The sequence below is a fragment of the Macrobrachium rosenbergii genome, chromosome 28, assembly GCF_040412425.1.
Source record: "Macrobrachium rosenbergii isolate ZJJX-2024 chromosome 28, ASM4041242v1, whole genome shotgun sequence".
In the NCBI taxonomy this organism is placed as follows: Eukaryota; Metazoa; Arthropoda; class Malacostraca; order Decapoda; family Palaemonidae; genus Macrobrachium; species Macrobrachium rosenbergii.
Window position 1 is genome coordinate 21,665,763 of NC_089768.1, and position 19,238 is coordinate 21,685,000.

The 19,238-nt window shown below is 35.9% G+C and overlaps 1 non-coding gene across 1 annotated transcript; it reads right to left on the reverse strand.

Annotated features, from left to right (window-relative positions):
• Positions 1–17,549: 17,549 nt before the first annotated feature.
• Positions 17,550–17,623, reverse strand: TRNAN-GUU (transfer RNA asparagine (anticodon GUU)). The gene has a single exon. It is a non-coding gene; the product is annotated as a tRNA-Asn (tRNA).
• Positions 17,624–19,238: the final 1,615 nt, after the last annotated feature.

Here is a 19,238-nt window from a genome sequence, read left to right on the forward strand (position 1 = left end):
GGGCGAGTTAAAAGCATGAAAAAGGGCTAGGAAGGAAAAGGAAGAAGGAGAAAATATTCTTTGACGAGAACAAATGTAGGAAAGGAAGGGAAAACGAAAGGTAATACAATATGGATCTTTTTCTCTCGATAGTTTTTCGGCCTCTTGTCACGTTCTGTTTTAGAGCGGAACGAAGTTCGATTCTTTCCTCTTATTTCATTTGACATTCTTCTCTCTTTTTTTTTTCATCTTTCCTTTACCTGTCTTTGGTCGTTCTCTTGCTCTCTGCCATTCCTGCTTTATCCGTTCATCTTGCTTTTAGGTTCTTTGAATTTCTCCAGCATATTTAACTTCAAGCTTTTTGTTTTGCATTTTTGCCATTTCGTGATATTTCCAATTTCCCCCATTTTTCCTTTTCTAATTTAGTCTGATTCGCTTTAACTAAAATTCAGAATATTTTCATCCCTTTTGCATTCGTCATTCTGGTACAGACAGCGCGGCTGAATTCAGACTACACAAAATAGTTCCTGAAATTGTGCGAGATTGGATGAAGTGTTTTGAGAAGCTGGAAATATTGTTGGAAAATTTGGTAGGTTTTTTCCTCACTGCAGAATCCTGTCCTTCCCTAAAATGGTTCGTTAGTTCTGGATTAAGCCGGCCCCACGCCGGCACGGGCCCTTGCTCATAATAGCGTGGACTTGTGGGCAGTATCGTCATAATTTTTTTTTTTTTTTTTTTTTTTTTGTAAGGGTGCTTCCACACTAGGGTAAACGTGTCATAAACACATGTTGGTAACTTATCACATACACATCAAAAACAAGTTGACTATAAGTTAACTGACACTATAGTCAACCATATAAACAAACGTCCGTTACTTATCACATACATATCACAAACAAGTTGAATGACTTACACTACAGTCAACCATATCATCAACAAACGTCGGTAACCTATCACATACATATCATAAACAGGTTGAATGACTTGCACTACAGTCAACCATATCATAACACAAGTCGGTAACTTGTCACATACACATCAAAAACAAGTTGACTGTGAGTTATCTTACACTACAGTCAACCATATCATAAACACACGTCGGTACCGTATCACATACATATCACAAACAGATTGAATACAAGTTAACGAATTATTTGTAGTCTTAACCAACCAGTGCTTCATGCGATTATCCAGCATTGGCCAAAGGGTCGTTCTCCACTTACGGTCATTTTCAACTTGTTTTCAACTTGTATGAGATATGGACGTGATTATTCGCCGACGAGTCTTTGCGACGTGTTTTTGCTACAGTGTGGACCCATGCTAATGCAAACAAAAAAATACTTTACATGTTTTTTATGTGATAGTCGAAACCATGGCAGCAAATGTGACATTCGTAAATGTGGCAGATCCTATACTTGCACAAGTGAAAATAAATACCCGTGAAAGTATCGGTGCAAAAACATAGGATACTCTCTTGCTCCTTCTCCCTCTTCTCAGGGTCCACCAGCCATGAGTACCACCAACGTGAATTACGACTTTGGACCCCTCCGAAGGACCCCTCCGAAGGGTACGTATGCATAACTTAAGAGGAGCAGGAAATATGTTATGCAACCTCCAACGTCTAAACCTTTTCGATGCCGGTAGGAGAGAGAGAGAGAGAGAGAGAGAGAGAGAGAGAGAGAGAGAGAGAGAGAGAGAGAGAGAGAGAGAACAGAAGTAACCAGTCTACTTTTGTTACTGTTTATCTCAGTATGCTGTTTGTGAGCGTATGTGTTTTAGTATGTGCGTGCCTGCGTGTCAGGAAAGGCCGAAATCTTCTGATTTTTCAGTTATATCGTGATCTTTTTGGAACGGCCAATGGGAAACTAAGCGTGAAGTTTGATCTCGTGACAGCAGCCGTTTATGAAGCCGATTACGAAACAGGAAGACTTTTAGCAACAGTAAGAGGAAAATATAAGTAAAGATGAGCCATTTATGGCATTAGATATACGATATGGTATGTTTGCATTAATGTCTTCCTTCTTTTAGCTGGTAAATCTTTTAAAGCTTTGCCTCTCTCTCTCTCTCTCTCTCTCTCTCTCTCTCTCTCTCTCTCCCCTCATGTGTAGACCTTTTGTGAAATTCAATTAACTTGCAATAAAAAGATTTCCTGAATTCACGCTGCAAATACCATGGAACTGCACAAGAGTCGTAACTGATATACAGCGAAATGTTTACAAATTGCATACAAAACTCTGGATATTTCGGTATTTCTATTCCTGTGGACCTGAATATTCAGTGAGTGAAAACGCTGTTTATTTACACTCAGCACCAAAATGATGACGAGCTGCAGATCTAAATATAAATCTTAAAAGGTCATCTGAGGTAACAGTGGAGATATTACGGCAGAGAATGAATGGACGATTGAAAGCAATATATAAAGAAAATAAAACGCAACCTGCAAAATACCCATAAAAAAATCATATAATACCTTGAAGTGAATAATCAAAGGTTTTTGGTCGGTTTAGCTTTAAAACCTGCAACGATCATGTGGCTTGCCTATCAGTGATACTGGATTCTAAGGATTTTCTAGCAAGGTGGTTGAGGCAACACCAGGTTTGTGAATATGCTCTCGTCACATTACTCTTATTCGGGATTAAATACATAACCAAGACGTTTACCCACCTGGCATTGTTGCGAGTGTAGCTATTTGTGGAGACTTCTCTCTCTCTCTCTCTCTCTCTCTCTCTCTCTCTCTCTCTCTCTCTCTCTCTCTCAAAACAAACATGATCGTGCCAGTAACGAAAGGAGGATTCTGGGAAAATTCGACGTTGCTACCGAGGGTGGTTTAGATTAATGCAGGTCTTATGCCAGCATAGGTGTCAAACAGTATACTGGCATCAAAAGACCTTCAAAGTTAGCAAGGAAATCAGTGAAAATTTTTGAACATGACCACCAGTATTTCTACATCAATCAGCCTCCTGTTGACTTCTAGCTAGCAATTATCATTGTTATTATTCAGGAGAATAATAATAATAATAATTATTATTATTCTTCTGAATAATAATAGGGGCCATTGACAGAAGGTAATAGGAACTAAAGAGAGAAGAGATTAGTTATTAGAAAAAAATTAGTGAATTAACAGATAAATCGATAAAAATGTAATTATAAAATACAAGGAGAATCGCTTCAGGATAATAATGCATAGCATCTTCGCTTGAACTTTTGAGGTTCCAACTGCGCAACATCCTCAGGGAGACTTCCACAGCCCAACGATGTGAGGAATAAAGGACCTCTGGAGCTGAGAAGTTCGACAGCGAGGCACATTTACTGCCTATTGGTGCATATAACAGCTTATTCTGCTGCTGGTTTCCGACCTGGTGGATCCTGAAGGTGTGTGCTAACCTCACAAACACTCTGTCAACAACTGGTTTTGTTTCAGCTCTCCCTTTTTCCGAGTACTCCAACAACACGGATTCCAGTTCCCAACATCTTCGGACCATTAACCGTTCTGAGAATTCCAACAGTCGAGCTGTAAAACTCATACCTTGCTTTATCACCGCTTGCAAGGTGGAAGAAGGACTCTGCTCATTTTTTTCTGGAATTCGCCGATTAATCCAGCTCCTTCATGGGTCGGCGTTCCTTTCGTTTCACTCTGTTTCAGGCGCTCGACGTTTCCCAGAAACATTCTGCTGGTTTGAACATGGCTGTACAAAACGATAAGTTTTCTCCACACAAGCGTGGCTTTCCCTTTATGACATCGCCAGTACTTCCTGGCCGCGTCATCCTTTCATTATTTTGGATTGAATCTGGCAGTGTACACAGTAATCATACATGCGTGTGTATGTGCACTGAACAGACACATGCCCACACATACTGTATATATGTATACATATATGTTTTATATATATTTATATATCCATATATATATGTATATATGTTATATATATACATATATATATATACACACGTATATATATATATATATATATATATATATATATATATATATTATATATCACGTATATATATTATATATATATTATATATATATATATATATATTATATATATATATATATATATATTTATATATATATATATATATATATATATATTATATATTTATATATATATATATATATATATATATATATATATATATATATATATATATATATATATATATATATATATATATATAGGTAAGAGGAAGAAAGAGGTAGGTAGAGAGAGAGAGAGAGAGAGAGAGAGAGAGAGAGAGAGAGAGAGAGAGAGAGAAGAGAGTCATTTGCAATGAAACAAAGCGCGCGGATGAATTAATCATAATTACTCATGCTTTTTAAGTGGATGTTGACTGCGAGATTCTTTTATCCAAGCGTACGTCTGCCTGGAAGTGACAGCAATCTGTCCAGTTAGTTTCAAAGTGTTGCGTAATTTCGCGTGATGCTCCGGGTGTTCAGAGCGCCGCTACAGAGCATAGAGACAATTATGGAGCATAGGGTAATTGAATTTATTCGACCAAACCCCGTTAATGCACGAAACAAAAGATGCCAAATATTCTTTTTTCATGAGGCAGCCTTCTAATTAGGACTGAACGACCTCCTGTTTCAGAGACGCAAGCGAATTTAATTTGTCTGCACTCAGGCAATTAATTTTCATTTGCATTTATCTAATTAATTCCTGTTTACATTTATTCCATTACTAAGCGGATTTTTAACTGATTGCAAAATTGGTTTGCTACCTAAGAGTTGCATTGGTATGAATATAATTTAGTTCACAACAAGCATTGTAGATTCACCGAAAAATGTAAGTCATCGTATCTTAAAATATTTGGATATTTAGAACGTTGTTCCCTGTCGTGCTTACATGCACACTCATTCAACTTATATGCGCACACACACACACGCATGCACACTCACACGCAGATATATATATATATATATATATATATATATATATATATATATATATATATATATATATATATATATATATACATCCATACTTATATATGTATATTAAATACATGTACTGTATATATGTTTGTGTGTGTGTGTGTGAATCTGTGTGAGCGTGAGTGTATGAGTATATATACATATATGTATATATATACAGTATATATATATATACACACACACACACATATACACATATACATACATATACACATATATATATATATATATATATATATATATATATATATATATATATATATATATATATATATATATATAAACGATACCTTCGTCATACGATATGATACACAACTTCAGCATTTCAAGTAAAAGTGATAATCAACAATTTTGAATGAAATCTTAGTTACAGAAAATGGGTCGGATGAATACTCTATTGCCAATCAATCTGCAGGTATTAAACATTCGAACCTTCTTGTGTTGGTGCATATTTCAGTACTTTGCTGTAAAACCAATAAGAGAGGAATCGAAAGCCAAGGTCAGGGGTGGAAATCGATGGCTAAAGGTAATGCGAATTCATACCTTCGCACACATACAAAAACATACATAGGTGATACACACGCGTATATGTACATATATACAGCACATACATAAATATGCATGTATATGTGTATATATATGTATAAACATGTATCTTCTTCTTTTAACGTGCTTGTTTTTCCCATTTGTATGGGGTAAGCGCGATGCCTTCTTTTGAAGGACTTTGATTTGGCTTCGGGGTAGACTTTGTAGTCTGTATTGGCTTCGACCCCGGTAGCGTATGTACATGTATTGTACTAGTCACCAGCGCCCTTTCTCCCAGCAGCGATGAGTCGTTGCGCGGTTAGGTCGACAGTCGAGACGTGCGAGGTGTATGTATATATATTTGTATGTATATATGTATGCACATTAGCTCCACCTTGGCATACGTTCGAATTCCTGTCAGGGTTGGAGTTATCCTAGGTTATAGCGTATTTGATATAACTGGGTTAATTGTGGCCTGTAATTTGATGGCGAATAAATAATTCGTGCGGAAAATCAATGACATAAACACAGAAATATATGCAAACTCACACACACGCGTATATATATATATACACACACACACATATATATATATATACAGTATATATATATATATATATATATATATATATATATATATATATATATATATATATATATATATATACACACACACACAGTACAGTACACACGTGTGTGGATCCATATATAATTAGGTGGTTAGCACAGATGCAAATATAGGGCAGATAGTTCTGAGGTGGTTTGGTCAAGGTGCATAAATTGATGCGGAGACTTTCTGCAGAGAAGTCTCATCCCTGATTCATCAGGTATAGAATGAATAAAACAATGACTACAGTCTTGTGTCCCGAAGTCATATATAGTGTAAGAGAAACTATTTACTTGTGATAAGTCCATGAATATACGGCAATCTGTACATCCGTTTTGGATCAGTGCTGTCATCACAAAAACTTGCCTCTGTTGCGACATTATTACGCTACTCCTTCCTCCAGGTACAAATTGGAATAATCTTTAAGCTCCGGAACTTCCTCCAAGTGAAAGGACGACTGATATCGGGTAAATATGTTCAATAACTCAGTGATCTTTCTTATGATAATAAAAATAAAGACGAAAAGAGTGACTTTTTTTTTATATAGATTCCCCATTTATGCGACAGAATCAAGGTTTTACTAAACATTATGTTTGTCAACTTGAATGAAAGGATATGATTTAAATAAGGGCATAAACCCGCGGGGTCAGCCGGGAGCAAATACCTCATGATCAATATTCCTCAAGCACAGTCCTAAAGATCACACACTCACACACACACACACACACACACACACACACACACACACAGTACGCCGTTGATACAAATCCCTCTTCATATACAAACATCGGAAAGAAAACGGAAGACAGAGAAGAGGAGGTTTGGAATCGGCGGAGAAACAGGCTGTTGGGGAAGAGGAGGAGGAAGGGAAATGGTGGTGGGGCTAGGACTCGGGGATGGGGGTGGGACGGGGAGGAAAGATTGTAGAATATGGGGATGATATCTTGGACCCTGAATGGAGAGGAGAGCGGAGAGAGGAGTTATTGGGGGAAGAAGGAGAGAGAGAGAGAGAGAGAGAGAGAGAGAGAGAGAGAGAGAGAGAGAGAGTCCGAGGTCCCATTCTGTGCAGTTTTCCCTTGGAGTGGCGTTCGCTTTTGTTGCAGTTTATTTCCCTAATGGAACGGCCAGTCTCAAAAACGCGGGAAAGAATTAATGTTGACGTTGGGCTGTTGGTTCGGGCTGAGTTTTCTCCTTTGTCCTTTGTATCTCATTTCTTCTCTCTCTCTCTCTCTCTCTCTCTCTCTCTCTCTCTCTCTCTCTCTCTCACGGGTTTTTAGTTAAATTGACACTCGGGCCTTTTCTGAAGACTGTGAAGTTTTGTTGTGAAATGAAAGATCAGTGGCGGGAATCACTCGCTCTCGGAGGATTTGTCGTACCCGTCCTGTTATATTACTTGAAATTTTATCTGTGTCAGTATGGGCGCTCGTCCGGGTATGTCCTAGTTTACTTTTCCTTCTCTTGGAAATATAAACATTCTTGAACGAAGCGATTTAAACCGTGGAGGAATTGGAAAGTTTATTTTATAAAGAGATGTTCTTGATGCTGATGTTTACTTTATATTACCTATAATTGGGTATATAAGACCTTTACTCTTATTAAATCCGATACCATTTACATCATTTATTTTTTCTGATATGATGCTTGCCGAATTTTTTTGTTTGCTCGTTTACTAAAATACTTATCCATTCTCTTATTGAAAAGAAACCTTAAAAATTACGGTACTTTTGGGTGAGTTTCAAAGACAAGAAACCAAAACAAGCAGACCAAATATAAGATTTAAGGAACAGAGAGAGAGAGAGAGAGAGAGAGAGAGAGAGAGAGAGAGAGAGAGAGAGAGAGAGTTTATAAATGTTTTCGCCCCAGTTGGGTGAGGATTATCCCATTGAGGCCCTCCAGATTTGACGGAGAGATGATCAGTCTCATCTAGTATTTTTCTCCTTTTTATCTTTTATTCTTCTTCTCTCTTTCCCCGCTCCACCATAGCTGCTACCCACAACGGTTGATTAACACCCAGGTACGAAACAGGATGCATAGAGTAACAAGGTCATACTGGCTCAACCCCAATACTCCCTCCCCATCCAGTTGAAGAATCGAACTCGGGTCCCTCTGTTTGTGAGCTGTGAACTAATCACTGCGCCAAGAGAGAGAGAGAGAGAGAGAGAGAGAGATAAAAAGAAAATGCTACTGGTCTGGAAGAGCTTTGAAGATGAGTAAAAGAGATTTATCCTTTCAGAGGGGATCCTCTGAGCCTGGGAATATTAAGATGCATATTTACTTTAAATGATGTGTTAGGTACAGCTTTATTCCTTTTTTTCTTATTTCAACTATAATAACTCTTTTTTTTCACCAAGTGTTATATAAGTCTTCTTTTTTTTTAAGTTCCCCCTCTCTCTCTCTCTCTCTCTCTCTCTCTTTCGTCAAGTATTATCTCTCTTTTTTTACCTTTAAGCTTTATCGCCTTTCTCTCTCTCTCTCTCTCTCTCTCTCTCTCTCTCTCTCTCTCTCAGTGTTATACCTGACACGTTAATATATTCACCCTTTATACTTCTATCATTGGAATCAGATGAATAACAGTATGAATAAGACTATTTTACTGCAGTTAACTAGGATGCCATAACCTTTATATATCATTTACATATTCAATATAAGTATGTATTCATTGACTTGAACTTAATAATAAAAAGTTTATACGAAAAGAAAGATTCATGAAAAAGCAAAAAAAAAAAAAAATAAAAAAAAACCATAATTGAGAGTCTGTAATGTTCTGGAGTGGATTTTTTTTAATAAGTCGATGACAAGAGACTTGTTGTCCAGCGTAATTGAGATAAATCAAGCGCTAATGATGACAATAAATGAATACAGCAGTGACTGCTGTCTCTCTCTCTCTCTCTCTCTCTCTCTCTCTCTCTCTCTCTCTCTCTCTCTCTCTCTCTCTCTTTTTAAGTGAATGCTGCCTTTCCCTTCTTTTTTTTTTCAGATCAATCCTCATTAGAGGAAAAAGCCTTTAGCTCAAAATAGAAATAAAAACTTTACGTAAAAGACACGAAGAAAGTAGCCATATCTTCGAAGGCAAAAGCAAGCCTAGGAAAAAAAAAAAAAGACGAGATGGCACGTGTCATAAAAAATAAAGACGTAATTAAAACGAAGCAAATAAAACAGACAAACAAGACTGATGAAATAAGGGGAAAAACAGAAGAATTCCAAGTAAAAAAAAAAAGAAGAAGAACGAAGATCCAGTTGTATCAGCGCCAAGCGTAGGAGAAAATCAGCTTAACATTTATACGTTTTATTTTGCGTCTCTCTCTCAATCTCTCTCTCTCTATCTCTCTCTCTTGGACCTAAGACTCTTGAGCGGTGAGAAAATAGTATTTCTCGGACCTCTTTTATGTTCAGGATATAATGACATTCAGTTTTAATGTTTCCGAGAATGAGAGGAAAGAATATCTCCTTTCTCCTGAATCATTTATGTTGCTTGGGATTAATGTTCGTGTCCATTTCTCCGCTTGGGTTTGTGTTAAAGGATATGGGTTGCAGATTTTTCTCAATGGTAACTATAAAAAGTATGTGGACTCGACTTTATGTTATATACATGCGCGCATACTCACACACAAATATATATATATATATATATATATATATATATATATATATATATATATATATATATTATATATATATATATATATATATATATATATATATATATATATATATACATATATATATATATATATATATATATATATATATATATATAAATATATATATACTGTATATGTATATTAGTGTGTGTTTGTTTATCTGTCTACGAGTGTGCGCCTGTATGTTTCGCTATGGTTATTTATGTTTACTTTTATATTAGATTTAAGTTATAAAAACACTTGATAAACAATCTGAAGGCTTTCCCTTTGACAGCTAAAATCTGGAACTCCTTAACCTTCCATGCTTTCCCATGTTTGATCCCATATAGGAATCATCTCTTGACTGTGCCAGCATAATTTTTTTTTATCTTAAGGCGATCATAATTATTCAGCCTTTTTTTTCGTGACGAATTTTGTCAATAGCGTAACATTTTTATTTTAATCAAAGGCCGACGGGACGTTTTAACAATTGTACACTAATTCTGTGTTAAAGGAGAAGGAATAACTAAGATAAAAAAGATAAGAAAAAAGAATCGTGCGGTCTGTTAACGTAGAAAGCGACTGAACTCTTTTGAGAAACGGTCGTAACACGAACTATGGAAAAAGAAACGGAGATAATCCCATAAATTGAAGAGAGGAGAGAAGAAAAAAGACTCCACGGAACGGTCCAAGTATTGCAAACTTTACCAAGGGTGACTGAGGGAAGGGGGCAGCCTACAAAGTTTTACTTGGTGCTAAAGAAAACGAAAGAAAATAAGGTCTTTCTGCTCAGGAAAGGAAAATGAACGGACAACAACCTGAAGAAAAAGTAAGGCCATCTTTCAGCAGGTAAGAAGAGGTATAAAAAGAGGTGAAGGCTCGATCGCTGATTAAATGAAACGTCAAGAAGAAGAGCGGCAGAAGGGGCACCAGAGGTGGTGGTGGGGAGGGGGGAGGGTGGTCAGTGTCCTGCTCAGGGACTGAAAGGGTTAACGTTAGGCTTTGATGATAATAACAAGAGGGAAAGACAAAGCGACTTTATATCTAAGTCTTGACGTTGTAGGCGTTATTCTGGTTATTGTTTTGCTCTTATAATAGGTCTTTGGCTCCACTAACTTAATTTTCTGCTTTCCCGTAATTTCTTCCATTCCTTTCCTAAAACACACATCCTCACATATTCATGAATTTTAAGCCACAATTATCACTTCACATCGAGTCCACCATAACTTGGGAATAACTTATACCAAAGGGGAATCTTTATTGATAAGTACATCTGCCTCATACGAACTTCGAACCTGGGCCTTTGGTTTGGTTTGGATACAGGACAACCTGTAACTGCAGAGCTTTCAAATAGCTAAAAGGACACTTCCATTTAAGACCATCGTTAGTCGCATTATGTTCCCACTTGCTGCGTAAAATTTAACGATAAAGTACTCGCCCCTCCCTGCGTCGTGAAAGTCCCTAAATACCTTGAGGCATAAGGTATGCACCTTCATTAACCTGTGTCACAACCACAGATAAACAATGAGAGGAGATAGAAGCTTAGTCTTTGGATATAGGATATACTTTGTAGTGTTACAGATGACAAGATACTTTAGGCACTAGATATGTTAAAAGAACCATTGCTATATATCTCGGCCAGGAGAAACGAAAGAAAAGGGGCAGTCTGCAACTAGGAGGACAAAGGGCAGTTACGGTGTTTAGTGCCACTGAGAGGTACCCAACTGGGCAGGGTATTGCCACTTCGGTATGTAGAAGATCCAGGAGACAATGTGGAAAAAAAATTCCTGCGTTAGTTTTATTACGTTAAGGGTAAATCCGAGAGGAGTAACAGAGAAAGTAGGGAATTTGTCTTTTCCACGTAAGGAGGCCAATGGGAAGGAAAGGGAATATTTAATTACAATTCAGTCTTTTAATGGCATCAGTTACTTGTAGCATTTCCTTCCATGTTTGGGACCCACGCTTTTATTTTTGTAGACATGATTAATTGTAAGAATTTCTTGTACCATTTCCTTCCATGTTTGGGACCCACGCTTTTATTTTTGTAGACATGATTAATTGTAAGAATTTCTTGTAGCATTTCCTTCCATGTTTGGGACCCACGCTTTTATTTTTGTAAACATGATTAACTGTAAGAATTCCTTGTAGAATTTCCTTCCATGTTTGGGCCCACGCTTTTATTTTTATAAACATGATTAATTGTAAGAATTTCTCGTAGCATTTCCTTCCATGTTGTTTCGACCGCGAGGCCATTCATGGAGATTCAGATCGACAACGTACTTCCAAAGAAGAACTGAAAGCAATGGTAATGTTCAGAGACTAAATGAGCCAAAAATAAATATTGCACATAATGATATGCGTCAGAAAAGAAGGTAGATGTGCTTCACTGTAAGACGCACTTTGAAAGGAAGCTGAATGATGATGATAACTGAGTTGGCTGAAGGCGTCGATTTAGTTACTGAAGATACAAAAAAATAAAGAGTAAGAAAGTCAAATCCTGGAGAGACGGGAGGAGTCAAAGAAATTAAAGCGTGAGTTATTGCATTCCTTTGCTGACGTTGCTCTAACTAAGGTATGTGAAGGAGTAAGTCAGAGGGATGACTGCTATGTAGAAAACAAAAAATGTTGACAAGAAAAACAGGTAAGATAACTTAACAGATTTGAAAATGTGCGTGAGAACGCGAATATTTTTTCGTAGAACGTGGATAATCGAATGAAGAAGCACACGAAGGAATGACATAAGCTTGCAGTGAAAAAACAAAATGGTCTGAATAAAGTACTGATTGTCATATACTTGTGAACGCAGTTTGAAAGTTGTGGAAAACATTTACATTTCGGCTTTTATGGGACCTGAGACAGAATATCATAGAATTAACAAAAGTGCCATGTGGATGGCGACGAGGAAGCAAGATTTTAAATAGCAGTATATTGAGCAAGAGCAATTTTTATTAGTTTATCTATTTTTACATTGGAAAAAGTAATGAGGTTAGGTATCTATCTATAGTTTTCGGAAGCATTTGTTGGAAGAAAAACTAGACGTGGATGTTACCAAAATAGGGAAAAATTATAAGGGCATATGGAATACATGCTAATTGCAAAATAAGTGAGAGGAGGACTCTTATGGGCATTCCGAAGTAAATACTGCAAATGACATCAGAATGAGGAAAGAGGCTTTCAATGACCCAGCGAGGGGGCCAACATCGCTCCATTTTCGGAAGACGATGACAAGAAAGACAGAAACTTGCATACATGTGGGAATTCTGAACGAATTATTATTTCTTTAGAGAGAGAAAAAAAGTGCAGCCACCAAGGATCATACAAATAACTTTGAATGCTTTTACCGGAAGCGAAAGTTGTCAGTAGATGATATTTAAAAAAAAAAAAAGTTATTTAAAGAATAAACAGAATCAGCGAGGATGGCAGAACTTGAGATGCACACGGAAATTCTTTTCAGCGAATTTTAGCAATCGAAATAAAACGCGGCTGTTCAATATTCATGACACGAGGAAATGCGCAAGTGAATTTTTGATATAAGAGATAAACAAAGAAAGACGAGATAAAAGGGTGAAAGCTGTTAACGTCGATTGAATGGTCGCCATGAGAGCTTTGAGGACGTTTCATTGATTACTGTGAATATGTGTATTATTTTGCTCAGTGATTCTAAAGATACAGGAACGAGGTACAACAGAATCTAGCATCCTTTACATCACACACACACACACACACACACACACACACACACACACACACATATATATATATATATATATATATATATATATATATATATATATATATTTGTATGTATAATATGCAATTTTCTCAGTGACTTGACAAGTACAGGTAGGAGATAACACTTGTGATTATCTAAGAACTTAGTGTCCTTACTACATGACATACATATACAAATACACACACATACATATAAAAAAACACACTATATACATATACATATATATATATATAATATGTAATTTTGTAATTTCTCAATGACTTTACAAGTACAAGTAGGAGATAACACCTGTGATTTTCTAAGACCCTAATGTCCTTATATATATATATATATATATATATATATATATATATATATATATATATATATATAGATATAGATATAGATATATATATATATATATATATACAAATACACATATGTACATATATGTATATACATATATAATTAGCCTATACAAATACACACACACACATATAGACACATACACGGAGACCGCTTGCAAATATAAGAACTAAATATACACGTGGATATATACTAAATACACACACGTATATAAATGCTTAGTGTGTCAAAATGAGGCAAAATCCTTAAAGTAGGAACCCCAGATAGCAAACGTAAAGGCGAACTGGCATCATGACGGATTCTAAACGCAACCGAAGCAAAAATGATTCGCGCTTTCATTAATGATACATTCCAGAATTTGCATGAAATTTGTTCGCACGGGATAATCCTTTTAACAAAGGCTATTAAAGGAAAGGGTTTTGTTTTTATCGAGCGAATTTCGAATGATTCCAGAGAACTGGGAAGTCTGAAATAACGTTAAATACGATAAGCTTGTTTTGGAATTTCGTCTCTTTATGTTGCATTGCTTGATTGTTATCTTATTTGGAAAATTAGTATAGAAGAAATTGGTTATCACACGTGCAATGATGTATAGAACAAATGCTATTGCCTCAAATATTCTTTGGAAACGAGTATAGAAGAAATTGGTTATCGTACATGTTTAATGCATGTATAGAACGAATGATATTCGTTTCGACATATTTGTCAATTATTCACAAAATATCGGGAGAGACATGAAATTTTTAAATGCGACCTTTCAAACAGATTACGAATGGTATCGTGAACGTTTCACCTCGTTTCTGGAGATCGTGTAATACTTTCCTTAGTAAGGCAATGGATTTTCAAACATTAACGAAAGGCAAAATTTGTCAGCATGTTTTACATTGTTATTTCAACCCAAAACCTATTCCTCTCACAAGATTCGACATCACGTGGAAAATCTGAAGGACGGTTTAATACACTTGGTCAGTTTCATTATGAAAGCTGTAAAACTCTTGTTGACTTTCTAATGCTGACTTTTCAAAATTGGAAGCTTTCATAATATACGATTTAGCACAGTAATGCTGCTCATGTAATATACTTTATAACATTATCAATATTTCTAATACCTCCCACTATGCGCTTTCCACCAGGCGAACGATATTGCATAATTGCTTGCACGCGGTCATTCATTTTTGATGTCTTCTAAAATCTACAAATTCTGAACTGCTGTTTTTATATATCTAATAAATTATTGTATATCCTAATACAAACTGTAGTGTAATGTAATACCCACTAACATTCACTAATTAGGTTTTTAAATGTAATTTACCACTGACTGGGATATGCTTCGAACATTCAGTGCCAAGAGTTTTACGAAAGGGTAATAAAATTCCACCCGCAAACCCTGATTCGAAAATACGAACGCTTTGTAATTACGAGTTGCAATACCGTTTCTGACTCTTGTTAAAAATATTCCGATAATTCTTCGCTGGATCCCATAATACATGTTATGGAGTTTTTCAAACATCCTTTAACCCAATTTGCGAAGGCTGTAACATTACATTTTAAAGCAAGGTAATGAACCTTGTATTTTCCTTTGCCAACTTAGTCTATGAATTCAATAACTCCCTTACTGAAGTTGTTGTAACTGTTCATTTATAATTAAAAAAATTTTTTCCTTGCGTAAATGGACATTGTCAGTTTTCAAAGGCACAATCTAGAACTGTTACCATGAAGATTCCCTTACTGTAAATAATAAATAAGTAAAAAATTATAATTAACCTCTCTCTCTCTCTCTCTCTCTCTCTCTCTCTCTCTCTCTCTTTTCGTAATGTTTTAGGTAAATAGCTGACATTCAGATCTGCATTCAGCAAGAAACCTCCTAAAGAATCAAAGTAGGGATCTGAATATAATCAGATCAAGGTGAATCTGAATATAAGATATTAATTTACAGTTCACGGAATGTTGTATTAAGCAAGATTTAATGCTGATAGAGCTGGTCAGTTTATCTTCTCTGCAAAGCTGCTCGCCTCCTCCCTGACCCTTAACCAAAAGAGGAACGTTAGTAGTTAAAACGATATAATTTAACCTAACCAAAAAGGGCAACAATGGTAATTAAATGGTTACAATGTAACCTAATCAACAAAGGGCAACAACTGTAATTAAAAGGCTACAATTTAACCTAATCAAAAGGGGCAACAGTGGTAGTTAAAAGGATACAATTTAACCTTACCAAAAATGGCAACAATTGTAGTGAAAAGGATGCAATTTAACCTTACCAAAAATGGCAACAATTGTAGTGAAAAGGATACAATTTAACCTTACCAAAAATGGCAACAATTGTAGTGAAAAGGATACAATTTAACCTTACCAAAAATGGCAACAATGGTAGTTAAAAGGATACAATTTAACCCTACCAGAAATGGCAACAATGGTAGTTAAAAGGATACAATTTGACCCTACCAAAAATGGCAACAATGGTAGTTAACATGATACAATTTGACCTTATCAAAAATAGCAACAATGGCAGTTAAAAGGATACAATCTGACCTTACCAAAAATGGCAACAATGGTAGTTAAAAGGATACAATTTGACCTTACCAAAAATGGCAACAATGGTAATCAAAAGGATACAATTTAACCAAGCTAAAAAAAGGAGTCAACTGTAGTTAAAAGGATAAAATCTAACCTTGCCTAGGGCTGCGCTTCCCATACAACTATGGGTGAAAGTAATTTGCTTTCAACTAGACACAGCCTCCCTTTTTATAATGCTTTTAGGGAGCCGGTTTTGTAGGTGGCTACTTCGGCGTAGCCGGGTTCAAAGGTAGTCATGTCTACAGACTCTGATAAGATTGCAGTGTAAGAACATTATTGAAGAGTTTCACATCAATACAGGTCATTTAAACCTCAAATATCTTAAAGAATATCTACAACCGTCTGGTTTTGCACAGCAACCATTCGCTTATTAATCAGTTTAATTTAAGGTTACCTTTACTTATTACTTATGTAAATATGATTACTTATCAAATTTCAGTGTTTTGGGTCATTCAGTTTCTATTAGACTTGAACGATATAAGAAAAACGTGTCGCTGCAAATCCAATTTGATTTTCATTTTCCTTTTTTAAAATTTTTGTCCTACAAAAATATATGAATATAATTTAATGGAGATTTGTTCTTGTCTTTATCTATATATATACTAATTACATTTTATATATTTCTAAAATGAAAATAATTCTCAGTGTTAAATTTATTAAACAACAGAGTTTAACGAAGTACGAATTTTCTAATTAAGCAAAGAAAGTATTTTCACTGTCGAGACATACGGTTTTCAAGATTTCTTGACAAAGGTAATAATGTTGCTTATACTTAATTTGAAGCCTGCCAGATACGTTTTAGATCAATTTCAGTCTGTAATAAAATATGTAACACGTCAATTTAAATTCCTACGTTCCTCAGCTTGAGAAACCATTAAAACACTAAAGGTCCATGTACAATCAAGTAAAATGTGTCATAAACATGTCAGCGACTTATCCCAAATATATAAAAAACAAGTTGAAAACAAATGAACGACTGTAAGCGGAGAACGAATCTTTGGCAATTGCTGGATAATTGTAAGAAGCAGTGGCGAATACTATCTGTAACTTGCTAACATGTATGCAACCTGTGTGTGACGTGTGTGTGATATGTTGCCAACACGTACTTATGACTCGTTTCACCATTGTATGGACGTACCCTGATGACTGTTTTGTTTTCATCAAATGTTGAGAAAGGTCCAAAGACAGCTATGCAAGGTAACAGACATAATGAAGAAAAAAACGTTCCGCCCCCGGGTGGGCTCGAACCACCAACCTTTCGGTTAACAGCCGAACGCGCTAACCGATTGTGCCACGGAGGCTTGAGAGAGCTGAGCGTTCTTAAGTTTCATGATCCGTTCAGCTGGCTTCGGCGTACAGACGTAACGTTTATTTTGAGAGAATATTATATTTATGTACATAATATAATCGCATCTTCGTTTAATCATATACACAAATGCGTTCACACGTGTTCATTCATTAAAAGAGAGAGAGAGAGAGAGAGAGAGAGAGAGAGAGAGAGAGAGAGAGAGAGAGAGAGAGAGAGAGAAATCTACGGTGTTTTTGTATGGTCTGAATATCATGCAGCAATAAAAAAACTTAACATCCAGCAATGCAAATTTCAGTGTCCGAAGCCTGAACAGACGAGAGAGAGAGAGAGAGAGAGAGAGAGAGAGAGAGAGAGAGAGAGAGAGAGAGACTCTCCCATTGCTTCACTTTCCCCGTCCTTGTGACGTGTAATACCGCTACATCGCCTTTAATTCTCTTCCGTTTTGTTCTTAAATCTTTAAGGTATTTATTCCTTCCTTCCTCTCTTCCTTCCCCCCTCCTTTGTTTATTCCTTCCCTGTCACAGCGCTCTCTGTTTCTTTATTTCTCTTGTTTCTTCTTGATTCTCTTCTGCAATTTCTTTCCTTCTCTGCATGATTAGTTTATCTTCAGCATCTTTTTCTTGGCCCAATTTTCATTCTGTGATATATGAGGGTCAAGACTACAAGTCCCAGGTACGTAGGACGTTTCGTACCGTGCGAATCTCAGAGCAAAGTACTGAAGACTTCATTTCTCACTCTTGATTCCCTTATTCATTTTTCTTTATACTTTGTCCATTAGTTACGTTTTTCTTACTTCTTGCATCGGTTATGAAACTCTGTATCCTTTTATGCCTCCCATTTCTTTTGCATTTCTCTTCTGTTTACTTTTCCTCTTGCTTAGTTTTATTTTTTCTATTTCTTCTCCATCCACCCTTTCTTTCTACTTTTTTTTTACTCGTCGCATGATATCTCAACTCAAGCGCGTAAGGGACAGAAAAGAGCCAGTTAACAGGCTAAGAAGTGGAGTACAACAGAATGAAAAACAGCGGGACAGAGCAAACAGGTTGCGATAGAACAGACCCAGTTGCCCGGATGAGAAAAGGAAGTACACTAGAATTAAAAAAAAGGTAAATTAAAAAAAGGGTAAAGTAAAGAAAAGGTAAATAAAAGGAGGAAATTAAAAAAGGTAAATAAAAGAGGCAAATTAAAAAAAGCAAATAAAAAAAGTAAAAAAAGAGATAAATTAAAAGAAGATAAATTTAAACAAAATTTAAATTAAAACAAAAGGTAAATAAAAAAAAGGTAAATAAAAAGAGATAAATTTTAAAAACGTAAATTAAAACAAAAGTTAAATTAAAACAAAAGGTAAATAAAAAACAGATAAAAAGAGATAAATTAAAAAACAAAAGTTAAATTAAAACAAAAGTTAAACTAAAACAAAAGGTAAATTAAACCGGTTGGGATAGGACTGATCTAGTTGCCCAGATGAAGAAATGGAATACACCTAAAAGAAAAGCAGTTGGGAAGACCCACCTGCTACTTCCGCTGCTTTCCCTCTCCTTTGTTTGGTGCGGCGGAAAAGCTGCTGCTGCTCTTCCCGAATTTTGACAGGAATTTGGTCTTGCGTT